We start from the raw sequence: 12,034 nt of genomic DNA, 5'->3' as shown, positions 1-12,034 counted from the left end.
CTTCTGTGGTCGCCCTGCAACCTCCTGCGTTTCAGTGAAAATAAACCCAGTCTATCCAAATTTTCTTCATAGCTAAAATCCCCCATACCAGGTAACATTCTGGTAAACCTTTTCTGTACCATCTCCAAGGCATCCACATCCGTCTGATAGTGTGGTGACCAGAATTGAGCACAATATTCCAAATGCGGCCGAACTAAAATTGCATGAAGCTGCAGCATAAGTTGTCTATCCTTATACTCATTGCCTCTTCCAATGAAGGCAAGCATGCCACAGGAATTATCTTATCTACCTGCTCTGCCACCTTCAGCGATCTGTGGACCTGCACGCCCAGATCCAGCAGCATATGAATTCTGCTAAAGGTTCTGCCATTCACTGTATAATTTCTACATGTACTTGACCTTCCAAAATGCGTCACATCACATTTGTCCAGATTAAACTCCATCTGCCATTTTTCTGCCCATGTCACCAAATGACCTATATCCAGCTGCATCCTCTGACAATCCTCGTGATTATCCTCAACTCCACCAATCTTTGTATTGTCCACAAACTTACTAATTAGACCCGCTACATTTTCTTCCAAGTCATTTATGTAGATCACAAACAGCAGAGGTCTCAACACTGATCCCTGTGGAACACGACTAGTCACTTCCCTCCATTCTGAAAAGCATCCTTCCAACACTACCCTGCATCTCCAATGACTAAGCGAGTTCTGTGTCCATCTTGCCAGCTCACCCTTGATACCATGTGACTTCACCTTTTGTACGAGTCTGCCATGAGAGATCTTGTCAAAGGTTTTACTGAAGTCCATCTGGACAACATCAACTACTTTTCCCTCAGCAATCATTGTTGTCACCTCCTCAAAAACTCCATTAAGTTATTGAAGTATGATCTCTGCTGCACAAAACCACATTACCTATCGTTAAGAAGTCAATTTGCTTTACCAAATGCACATGGATCTTGTACCGGAGAATCTTTTCCAGTAATTTCCATTCCCAGTAATGCAAGACTCAGAGGTCAATCGGACAACATTGGCTATTCTCCAGTCCTTTGGGATTGCTTAATGGCCAACGTTTTTCCTTTAAGGGAAACAGGGATAATCCAGCTAATTATAGGCTGGTAAATCTGACATCAATTGTGGGAAGCTGTTGGAGAAGATACTGCGAAAAAGAATTTATTCACACTTTGACAGAAAAGGAATTGTTACTGATAGGCAGCATGGGTTTGTGCAGGGAAGGTCATGTCTCATGACCTTAACTGAGCTTCTTGAGGAGGTGACAAGAATGATTAATGAAGCAAGGGCAGTGAATGTTGTCTGCATGGACTTTAGCAAAGCTTGGTGGGCTGGAGGGCCTGTTTCTGTGCAGTTTTGTATTGCATTGATTATTTAATTGGTGTTCATGTAGTTATTTAATCTTAATCTGAAACTTGCTACATACTTGATAAACTGCATTATTCAAGACCATGACTCACTACCGAGACTTCTACATTATTATCCTTCACCAGTCAGTCTTACCAAGCCACAGACCCATACCTTGAGAAGAATTAATGGCAGCTTTCTACCCAAGATTTTCATACATCTTTTAAAAGGTGAGCGTCTAGAAAATGTCCTCTTACAAAAAGGTGCTAGCTGTAGGCACCTCTTACACGAAGATCCAGAAAAGAAACTCATTTTTGTGGATCTCATCGTCATGCAGCTTATAGTAGTTTTGTATTTGCATTTTACATTCAAGCGAATCTACATTCTGAAAGGTACAATTGCTACCAAGGTATATAATCAAATTAGGCATGGTATTTATAATGGCAGGCTAATTATAGCTTCCATGAATTAACTATAAAATTGAAAGTGGAATCACAGGTACATAGTGTAGTAGAGAAGGCATTTGTAATGCTTACTATATGGGTCAGTGCATTGAGAATAAGAGGTTGGAGGTTATGTATTGCTCTACAGGACATTGGTTAGGCCACTTTAGGAATACTGCATTCAATTCTGGTCTCCCTGATTTGGAAAGATGTTAAACTTGAAAGAGTTCAGAAAAGGATTTACAAGAATGTTTTGACCAATAAGGAGAGGCTGAATGGGCTGGAGCTATTTTCCCTGGAGCCTCAGAGGCTGAGGGGTAATCTTCTAGAGGTTTATAACATCATGAAGAGTGTAGATAAACTGAATAGCCAAATGTAATAGAGTCCAAAACTACAGGGTATAGATTTAAGGTGAGAGGGGAAAGAAAGATATAAAAGGGACATAAAGAGCAACTTTTTCACCCAGAGGGCGGTGCCTGTATGGAATGAGCTGCCAGAGGTGGTAGTGGAGGCTGGTACAATTATAACATTTAAAAAGCATTTGGATGGGTATATGAATTGGAAATATTTAGAGGGACATGTGTCAAATGCTGGCAAATGGAAAATGCATTAAATAGATTTCTAACTATAGCATCAAGAAAGTCACTGTTGTAGTGACGTATTTAATTGAGATAATAAATTTGTTCCTCCTTCAACCCAAAAAGAGTTGGACATGCGTGAAAGATTCCTCTGTAGCAGTTGTCATAATTCTAGCAAGTGATCTTAAGTGTCAGATGTACAGCACAAAAACAGACCCTTTGGTCCAAAACGTCCATGCTGATCAGATATCCCAAATTAATCTAGCCCCATTTGTCAGCATTTGGCCCATATCCCTCTAAACCCTTCCTATTCAAATACCCATCCAGATGCCTTTTAAATGTTGTAACTGTACCAGCCTCCACTACTTCCTCTAGCAGCTTATTCCATACACGCACCAACCTCTGTGTGAAAACATTTACCCTCAGGTCCTTTTTAAATCTTTCTTTTCACCTTAAACCTATGACCTCTGGTTTTGGACTCGCCCAGCCCAGGGAAAATGCCCCTCATGATTTTATAAACCTCTATAAGAGTCACCCCTCTGCCTCTGAGACTTCAGGGAAAACAGCATATTCAGCCTCTCCTGACAGCTCAAACCCTCCAACCTTGGCAACATCTTTGTAAATTTTGTCTGAACCCTTTCATGTTTTACAACATCCTCCCCAGTAGCAGGGAGACCAGAACTGCACACTCCAAGAGTGACTTCCCACCTCCTATTCTCAATACTCTAACCAATAAAGGTGAGCCTACCCAATGGCTTAATCGCCACCCTGTCTACCTGTGATTCCACCTTCAAGGAACTATGAACCTCCATCCCAAGGTTTCTTTGTTCAACAACACTCCCCAGGATCTTACCATTAATGTATAAGTCCTGCCCTGATTTGCCTTACTAAAGTGCAACTCCTCACACTTACCCAAATTAAACTCCATCTGCCACTCCTCAGCCCATCTGATTAAGGTCGCATTGTACTCGGAGGTAACCTTCTTCACTGTCTACTACACCACCAATTTAGGCGTCATCTGCAAACTTACTAATCATTCCTCCCATATTCATATCCAAATCTTGTGAAGATTTAACACGAATGTTCCAGAAAACGTTGAGTTAATTGAGTTCTACCTGTCTATTTTTCCTTTTAAAATATTGTGGATTCAATATGTCCCCTCTTTCCTAATCATAGACAAAATTATCTAAAGACAAACACTTCAAGAAATCCGAGGTCTTGCAGAACCCAGAAACATTTCTGATTCGTATCTACATTTCATACTACTGTGGAGTTACTGTGTAGCTAAGAGATAATAATCTTCTCTTAAAGAAGAAAGTGCTGCAACAATTATTGAATTATCAAGAGTCCCATTTCATTCTACATTAAAATTGCATTTATATTTAATGCAGCAAATAGTTGTTCGGTAAAAATTTGAACTCCCATGGGCCTTCCTCTCCAGCCTAACCTGTTGAGTTCTTCAACTTCAGCCATATGCTGGGGTTAAGAGCTCAGAGTTTTGTTCAGTGTTTTCTGCACACACACTGCTGCAGAAGAATTGGGATTTAAAATTCTCCTTGTCGACTTCTCATTGGCAGGTTCAGAATAGAACAGATCACTGTGATCCCCCCAACCAAAATCTGTCTGGTGTGCGAGACTACTAGAGAGCGAGAAAAAAAGTTACCTTTTTTTGTAGGGAAAAAAGGCAGTATTCTATTTCTGTAGATGTTTGAAGTGAATGACAACAATATTTCCCACTAACGCTGAGTCATATTGTGTCAACCAAGATTCATACCTGATTGCCGCGGAAGAATAGACAATTACCCACACAAAAGGAACAAATGTCTTTTCAGATAGAAGAAGAGAGTCTGTGCACAGGTTCAAACCATGTGAGTTTTAGTATAAACGACTAGTTCACATGTGGTTTAAATGCTACTGAAAAAAAAAGTGCTGAATTCTTTTCAGCTGCAACTGCAAATGCCCTGCTCAGCACAACATTGCAACACATGCATACGCATGACCTAATTCCACAGTACTAGCTGCAGAACTATCAATTCAACTTTTCCGGTGTCCAAACACCCCTTATATATTATTGGGGTTTTAGAAGCTAAGGCTTCAATGAAGTCTGCTTAACAACTCATTTGGTTCACATCTCTTGTTCCCATCAGCTCGCCTTCTGAATAAATTCTCAAAAAATGTTATCAGTAAGCTTACTGTATCTGAACAGCATATTTTATACTCTGAAGCGATGAACATGCGACATAGATATTTTAAGAAGTATCTGCTTTAGGATCCACAAATTAAATAAGTCCCCCCGACTCCTCCTTGGAGGTGGAGGAGTGTTGGCAGGCTCTGGAGTCCATCCGCTTGGACTGACCTAATCTATGCACTCCTCGCTATGGTGTGGTCATGGAATGACCAAAGTGGGGAGATGAGAGTCTGAAACTTGGATACAGGTACAAGATGGCTTCTGGTGCAGGTTAGCAACGACAAAAATGGCTTCTAGCCTGTGAACTGTAAATTCAGCTAGAGCTGCATAAATAATGCAGTAATGATAAGATAATGCAGTACTAACCGTTTTAACTGACCTTCGGTTGCAAATGTTGTGGCGCTGTGTGGCGTGATAAAAAGTAACCTAAGCATTGTGACCTAAATTGTTTACCAGTTAATACTATTGGATTAAGTAACTGTCAATGAACCAATATCATGTATTGATTGGCAATTGTTTGAATACACTATGCGATCACGCCATGTACCCTGCTTCACGAAAAGTATAAAAATGTCTTTGTATTAAGTTGTGTGTGCAGCTCCTCCGAGGAATACAGAAGTGCTCAACTTTTGCGTTTCTGGATGATCTGTACCTGGCCGATTGAAGAAATAAAGAGTAAAGTCTTAAACTGTCAGACCGGTTGTGCGCATTCATTGACCGATCACGAAACCGAGATCCCCTGTCGGGGTGGGGGTTGAGATTTTCAACTCAACTACCACATCATAAAAAAGGACAGGTACAAAAAGGAAAAAGCTGATTAGAATGTATTTCACTTGAAGTGTGATTCTTCTGCAACAATCTTATTTATTTTGTCACGCTGTAACTGTCAGAAGTAAATTCTTAAATATTTTGCCATTTGTCTGACAGCACCATCATCATGCCACCAATCTGAAGGTCTGCAGCCATTTCTTAATCTTTGAAGAAGTCTAATTCAGAATAACCATATCATTCTTTGAAGATACTTCTAGGAATTAGTACAATCACTGTTGATTTAACACTTTGAAAGGAAAAGCTATTTTGGAGGCTAAATTTAGAGAGCATTACTTGATTTAGTTAGCGGACAAGTGCAGTAATTCCTATTTCTTGCAGCACATCACAAGGCTGTGAACACTCAACCATAACAGAAAGCAGCCATTTTGAAACCAACTGCAGAAAAACAGAATATAAAGTATGTATAAAATGGCTGCTGCTAGCAATTCAGAATGAATCTCTTCACATTATGGATATCATCAAATGTGAAATAGCGCAATTTTTATTTCAGTATATGCACTGAACAGCATTAGATGAGCTTTACAATCTAAATTATGTGGTATTACGAGAGTATAAATTTTCACTTTTACCAAACCCCTTCAAGAGCTCAAGTATTTTCAGCACTGAGCAACATTGAATGGTATTTGCCATCCTGCATTCTATTGTAATTGCAATCAGTTAGCACTATAACTGGATTGTACCCAGAAGACTAGTCTGGACAGATTAAAATGCAAATTGTATTAGATCCCGTAACACAAATTGTACAGTTAGAATGTGAAAAATTAATTTAAAACAAAATTGAAGGCTTGATCTTCCTGTTTACTTCACAACATATAAATTCATTTAATACCACTCAAACCCCAAAATTCAAATTCGCTCTAAATGGACAAAACCTCTTATTGTCTTGATCTCCCAACCATTCAAATTTTAATGCAAAATTTAAGTCGTGCACCAATTTTTCTGTTGCAATGCCAAGTCAATGGTGAGCACAAAGACAAATGTTGGTAACTGAATAAAGTCAAACATAAAGAAAAAAAAAGGTGGTGATAAACACATGCAGATGAAGAAAGAATCCCAGGAAGCCAATGCTAGTTTTAGCTGCTTGAGCTGACTGGATGTGGTTGTCAAAGAAACATGCCGTTATGCATTAGTTATTGGGAAACATCTTGTATTCTCAGCAATGACTAATAGCCAAGCAATTGATTTAATAAAATGTTCATGCTGTAGGTATGTAGGTTGGAAATTAAATCAAGAACAGCTTTCTTTGACGATTATTTAGCGCATCTTTTTAATATGACTTCCACCTCTTCACTTCAAACTTAGTGTTGGAGAACAGCAGGCTGGTTAGAATAGAGTGAACAAGATGTGGAATAACAAAATTAATATGTGCACTCACAGTTGTGATTATGAATTTACTGTCAAATACAGCACCATGGTCTTTTCAGAGCCATTGAAAACTAAAAGGGAGTGAATGGCAGTGCTTCACAGATGCGCTCATATCTTAGAAATATGTCCTGTAAAGCAATTTTTCTGATATGTCAACGTTTTACACAAAAATGGAACATTGTCTTTTCAAGGTGCTTTCCTCTTTTTTTCCAAGATTCACTGCAGTCTTTTCCTTGAAAGGAAAATGGCACTTCAAAAGGTTTCTGATAAAAATGCTGCGTACCGAAATGCTAAAGGTCAGCAAACAACAGAATACTCAGTGTTATATATTACCTTACCTGCTACCGTTGTTACTATTAAATGTAATAACCCCTCGCTACGCCTATTTCCAATCCCTACATACATCAATATAGAATGAATGACTAGAATGTAATAACTATGAATTCTGATGAGTAATCAAACACTTTCAATAAACATCCTTAGCTGAAGACACAGCGAAAATATTTTTCTTTTTTTAAAAAGAAACAAGCTATACATAAATATCAACCAGGAGAAACATTATGCGCCATGCATGCTAAAATCTATTTGCGAGGAGAAAAAAAAGCATCAAACTCAATACAATATTTTTACAATTTCCATACAAAAAAAACAAAGACACTGGACACCTGCCGTAATTACCTTTTTTTAAAAAAAACAAAACCCTCCACTGCAGGAAGCTGTTGTTGCACTTGTGCTTCTCGCAGAAGCGGTGTTCCTGAAAATTCAGATCATCACCAAGACTGTTCTGTAAAAATAGCCCGTCTGCAAACCTGTGTAAGCTGTTGCGCGAAAACCATTCTCCCAGGGCTCAGAAGCTGACTACTGCAAAGGCCGCCTGTCACACTAGGTGAGAATCAACCCATGATATCACTGCCAAAAATACGAGTCAGAAACATACAAGAGGTGGTACACAATGTGCACTGCTTTACTGCTAAAAATAGGTTGGTTACAACTACTATTTGCATCATAAACCTGGATCTAGAAATTCAAATCTAAAATCTCTGGTAAACACCAACAGAAACAATATCAGGACGTAGAGTTGTCCAGCAGTACCGATTGGCATTACAAATGGGAAAAAACTATTATTTTATAACCAACAAAATCTCATTGCAAACAGAGTCACTAAGGGGCATGGACGGAATATCAGTAATCTATCATTTCAAGCTATATTAAGCATTTTTTTTAAAATAGAAAAGCCTTTTAATTTAATGTTGAAATGCAGTCCAAACTATACTCACCGGTGCTGTCAAGGCAACGTATGCTTGGTATTTACATACTCACATTTCAAACAGAAGGGTATCAGACACAGTAATCAATACATGGCCCGTTTGGAAAAGAAGCAGTATTAAACCTGCCTGCCATTTTTGGTTTGCAGTAGTAAGCTTAATCTTGTTGTATACTGCACCATAGCTAAGGAAGGGGGAGGGGCAGCTCACCTTAAATTCAGTAGCTGTCAACTACATGGTGCTGATTCAGATGGATAGGAGGCAACAGTAAAATGCTGTTGTCATGCACTGATGATGCAAGATGAGCCCCGATGATCAAATTAAAAATAAAAAAGGCAGCACAACCAAATTCTGCTGTGACGGGTAAACATGCACATCACACGCTTAAAGCTTGCTGCTTCCTGTCCAGTTAGCCTGCTTTACAGCTCAGTTCGAAAAGCCCAGTTGTAGTTCATCGCAAACGCAGTGCAAAAATAAAAAAGAATGGCAGGAGCATCACCATTAGGTGGAAGTATTTTACAGAAATAGGCAATCCTTGGTCGGCTTCATTAAATGCAATTTAATACAGATCTTGTATCTCTTGCTGAATTCTGAAGTAAATGTTTGAGCATTTAGATTCTCCCGGAAAAGCAAAAACCTTAAAAACCTTCAGTCCCTTAAATTCTCTGCTGCGATGCTGTATTAATGGGTCTATTTCTGCACCAACAACCACACAGACAGATCTCATGTCACATGAGCAGTCATTGGTGTTTGCAGAACATATTTAATATGGAAACAGAAGCACTGCAAATTTTTGCAGAGTAGCATTGCCTCACAGCACCCGGTGCATTGTGAAATTCTACTTCCTTTACATTCTTTTTAAATAATTACTTTTTTTGAAACAAAAGGCAAAGTCCATCAAATATAAGCTGCAGATTTTAGCTGACATCATGGTTGCTTTACTTCTAGTCTCAGGCCTGAAAATAATTAATGTATGAAAAACAGTAAAATATTGTGGCCTAAGTAGCCATTGAGAGAGTTTAGCAACATACATGTTGGGAATTAGGTGGCAGGGGGAGCTTGTTAAACAAAAAGGAAGAATAATGTTGCTCAGCCAGTTCTCAAATGCTACATTATAGCTGTAATCTTCTTTAGGTTACTTTCATTAATGCCCAAATAAAAGAGAGACTGACATCCACATCAAAGCCTGCGGTGATGCAACTGAGCATTTAATTAACTATGTGTTGTCAGGAAGGAAGAATACGCATATCAAAAACATTGACTGATGTTACGTTGAAAAGGCTGACATTTCTTCAGAACTGATCAATTTAAAATCAGTTTATCAGTGTTCAAATCCCCTCTTTGTGGGCATCTCAGTTTCGTTTCAAGAGCTGCTGATCACTACAACCCATGTCCGCTTTGGGTTACCTCCCTCCTTCACGTTTCATGTTGTTACACTTGTTTTGAAAAACAAAGCAACACAGACATTGGGTGTATTCCACCCAGTGATATATAATTAATATTGCTGTACATTTCTTGAATAATTATTGCTGAACTCTAGAAGTGCAAGGTGATTATTGATGTTATAAGAATTAAAGGCCAGAGCACAGCAGTATAGCAACAGAGGAGTGAAATACTGGATATTAGCCTGGTTTTCCTGAACACGTTGCCAAACTCAAAATGTGGACTTTAGATACCACCTGTCTCATCTGAACCAACTGATTAGCACTGCATCATTTCCATTTGCCATTGGCTGATGTTCAGGTGATGGTAATTTCTGAAATACACAACGACCAAAAACAGCATAATCAATCATTCACATGCAGAGCTAAGCAATCATCTTAGATCACATAGTGAGCATTAGGATCAATGTAAAACCACTTTCCAAGTGAATTATCCATAATGTTAGAAGGCAGCCCGCCGAGTGTTTATAACAAAAGGAGTGCAGCAACTATCATTGCCTGCACTGCAACATTATTTCCCTTTCAAAGAAATCTTGTACAAAATGCTAATAGTTTTCACAGGTTACACATAATGAAAAGGGACAAGACAAATGTGCAGACACAGCAGGAAAGTTGCACAGAGTGGAGGTCCACACACGGGGAAAAGTGTATTGAATGTTCAACTGCAATATCAAACTTCTGGCATCCAGTTCCTGGAGACACCGGATGTGCACTTTTATTTCTAAGCTACATTGGCAGACATAAACCAGTCTTTTTAAAATGTTATTTGCCATCTTACGCAGAGTCCGAAAATGCAAATGTTTGGATATACTTCTTCCTTCACTTGGCCAAAACCAGGGCTCTAAACATTCATAGACATAATTTGAGAACTTCTACCCCAAGGTCTCAAAACGACAGCTTTTACATTTAAAAGTACAACTAATGGAATGAGAACTGTTCATCTATAATTTAGAAGTAGTTGGAGGGGAAAGTAGGCATAAACTGATTTATGGCCCTCAATCCCTAGTTACAGCTAACATAGATCGGAAACATTCCTTTTATAATCCCTCTCACTTATGTTTAAACTACTCAGATCTCAAAACACTTATTCCAAGTGAGAAAAACCGAGATAGCTAAATAAGTCTTTGGCGGATATTACCTTCTTCCAAATAGCTCGTTTTTGTTTAAAACAATGCGTGTTAGCTAGTCCATAAAATACTCCAGATGTAAAAGCAACCTTCTCAGAGGTAGTAATAACTTGGAGATGGACGAGGTTGTTTAAGCGAACGGAGCAGTTTATTACAAGCAGTTACCGGTAAATGCAGGAAGAGGAATTCTATGTAGACACACAGGAATACCGAACTCACTCTGATTCATGAGCATGAGTTACAGCTTTTTATACGCAAAAATAAATAACTTGTCGAGCAAACATCAGCAGTTTTTCTCCACCCACCTCTCTCGAGTGGTCACTCCCTAAGGCACATCATGTGCTCTCATTTTAGTTTGATCATTTAATCAGCTTTCTATTTTGTCAACGATTCCTGTCCTATCGTCCTGGCTAATCTCGTCAACCAGCTATCTAATGGTCAGGGTGCATAGTCCTGTGGTCTAACTGCAATGTCATGGAGGCATCGGCCATTTCAACATAGCCAGCAGATCCCATTGTTCCACCAGAATAAGCCTTTCTTAAGCATTCCAATCAAACATTTCATGTCTATTCTACCATACTTAAGTGTGTGCATGTGTATAGGAGAGTCTTCCCTTTCAGTACCCCCTGTTGACCCATGGCTAATGCATGACCCATGGGTCAATATATGTTCAGATAACTGTATTTGTTGCCCCTCTACAGTCAGTAGGGCTGATGGGGGACTGAAAATCTTATCCTTAAAATTGGCTTTGTTAACAAGGGGAATGAGCTCTTCCTTGGTGGCAGTCCACTTCAGCATCATTTTCAATAGCCTAGATCATTAAACTCACCAGTAAAAGCAATTGCAAAATAACAAACACATCGGATACAATATGAATCTACAGATGAAAGCTAACATTTAGTCCCAGATCCCAAATTCTGAGCTACCCGGTTTGGATTGTAATGCAATCTTAGCAGTCTCTGTAGCCTGACAGATGCGTTGACCCATTCATGTTCCAATTGCTTTGCTTCTTCTGCCAATTTGCTCCCATGATGTCAGTAAATGCAGTATCTGGGGAGCCTTCCCTTGGAGCAACGCGGTGACATTGCTCAAGGCACCAGTGAATACCGGCTGTGATATTGTTGCCTGAGAATAGGTTCAATGATATGATCACTGGTCAGAGTGATGGGCTGTTTCAGATTCCAGATGCAGATTGTGGTCTGCTACGTTGCAGGTGTTTCCATCCTTTATATAGTTTTGATCTGGTGATGATAGATAGGAGGCTAGGGGATATACCACTTGTGTGCCATAGCCCTTGACCCATGTAATATCACGGTCCTCATAATCATGCGGGCCACAGGTAAGGGTGATGCTAACAGCATCTTCGGGGCACAGGAAAAGGTCTCGATGATTGCTACAGAGTTGAATGTCAATGACCTGTGTCTGATTGTGTCGATGA

At 39.3% G+C, this 12,034-nt stretch overlaps 1 protein-coding gene across 7 annotated transcripts in view; it reads right to left on the bottom strand.

Moving 5' to 3' along the window:
* The window catches only part of LOC125457547 (F-box only protein 36), a 313,702-nt gene that overhangs the window by 57,168 nt on the left and 244,500 nt on the right, over positions 1-12,034 (bottom strand). The window contains exon 1 of one of the 7 annotated variants that reach the window (XM_048541901.2): positions 8,238-8,680. The exons of 2 other annotated variants lie outside the window; for them this stretch is intronic. The gene's annotated coding sequence lies outside the window, so the exon portion shown is untranslated. Of the gene's footprint in view, positions 1-7,440; positions 7,681-8,039; positions 8,197-8,237; positions 8,681-12,034 lie in introns of those variants that run through there. 4 more of the 7 variants (XM_048541902.2, XM_059651239.1, XM_048541898.2 and 1 more) reach the window with 4 other exon arrangements.

The sequence above is a fragment of the Stegostoma tigrinum genome, chromosome 14 (assembly GCF_030684315.1).
Source record: "Stegostoma tigrinum isolate sSteTig4 chromosome 14, sSteTig4.hap1, whole genome shotgun sequence".
Lineage (NCBI taxonomy): Eukaryota > Metazoa > Chordata > Chondrichthyes > Orectolobiformes > Stegostomatidae > Stegostoma > Stegostoma tigrinum.
Note: the sequence above shows the minus strand (reverse complement) of the source record. Positions and strands in the feature narration are given on the sequence as shown.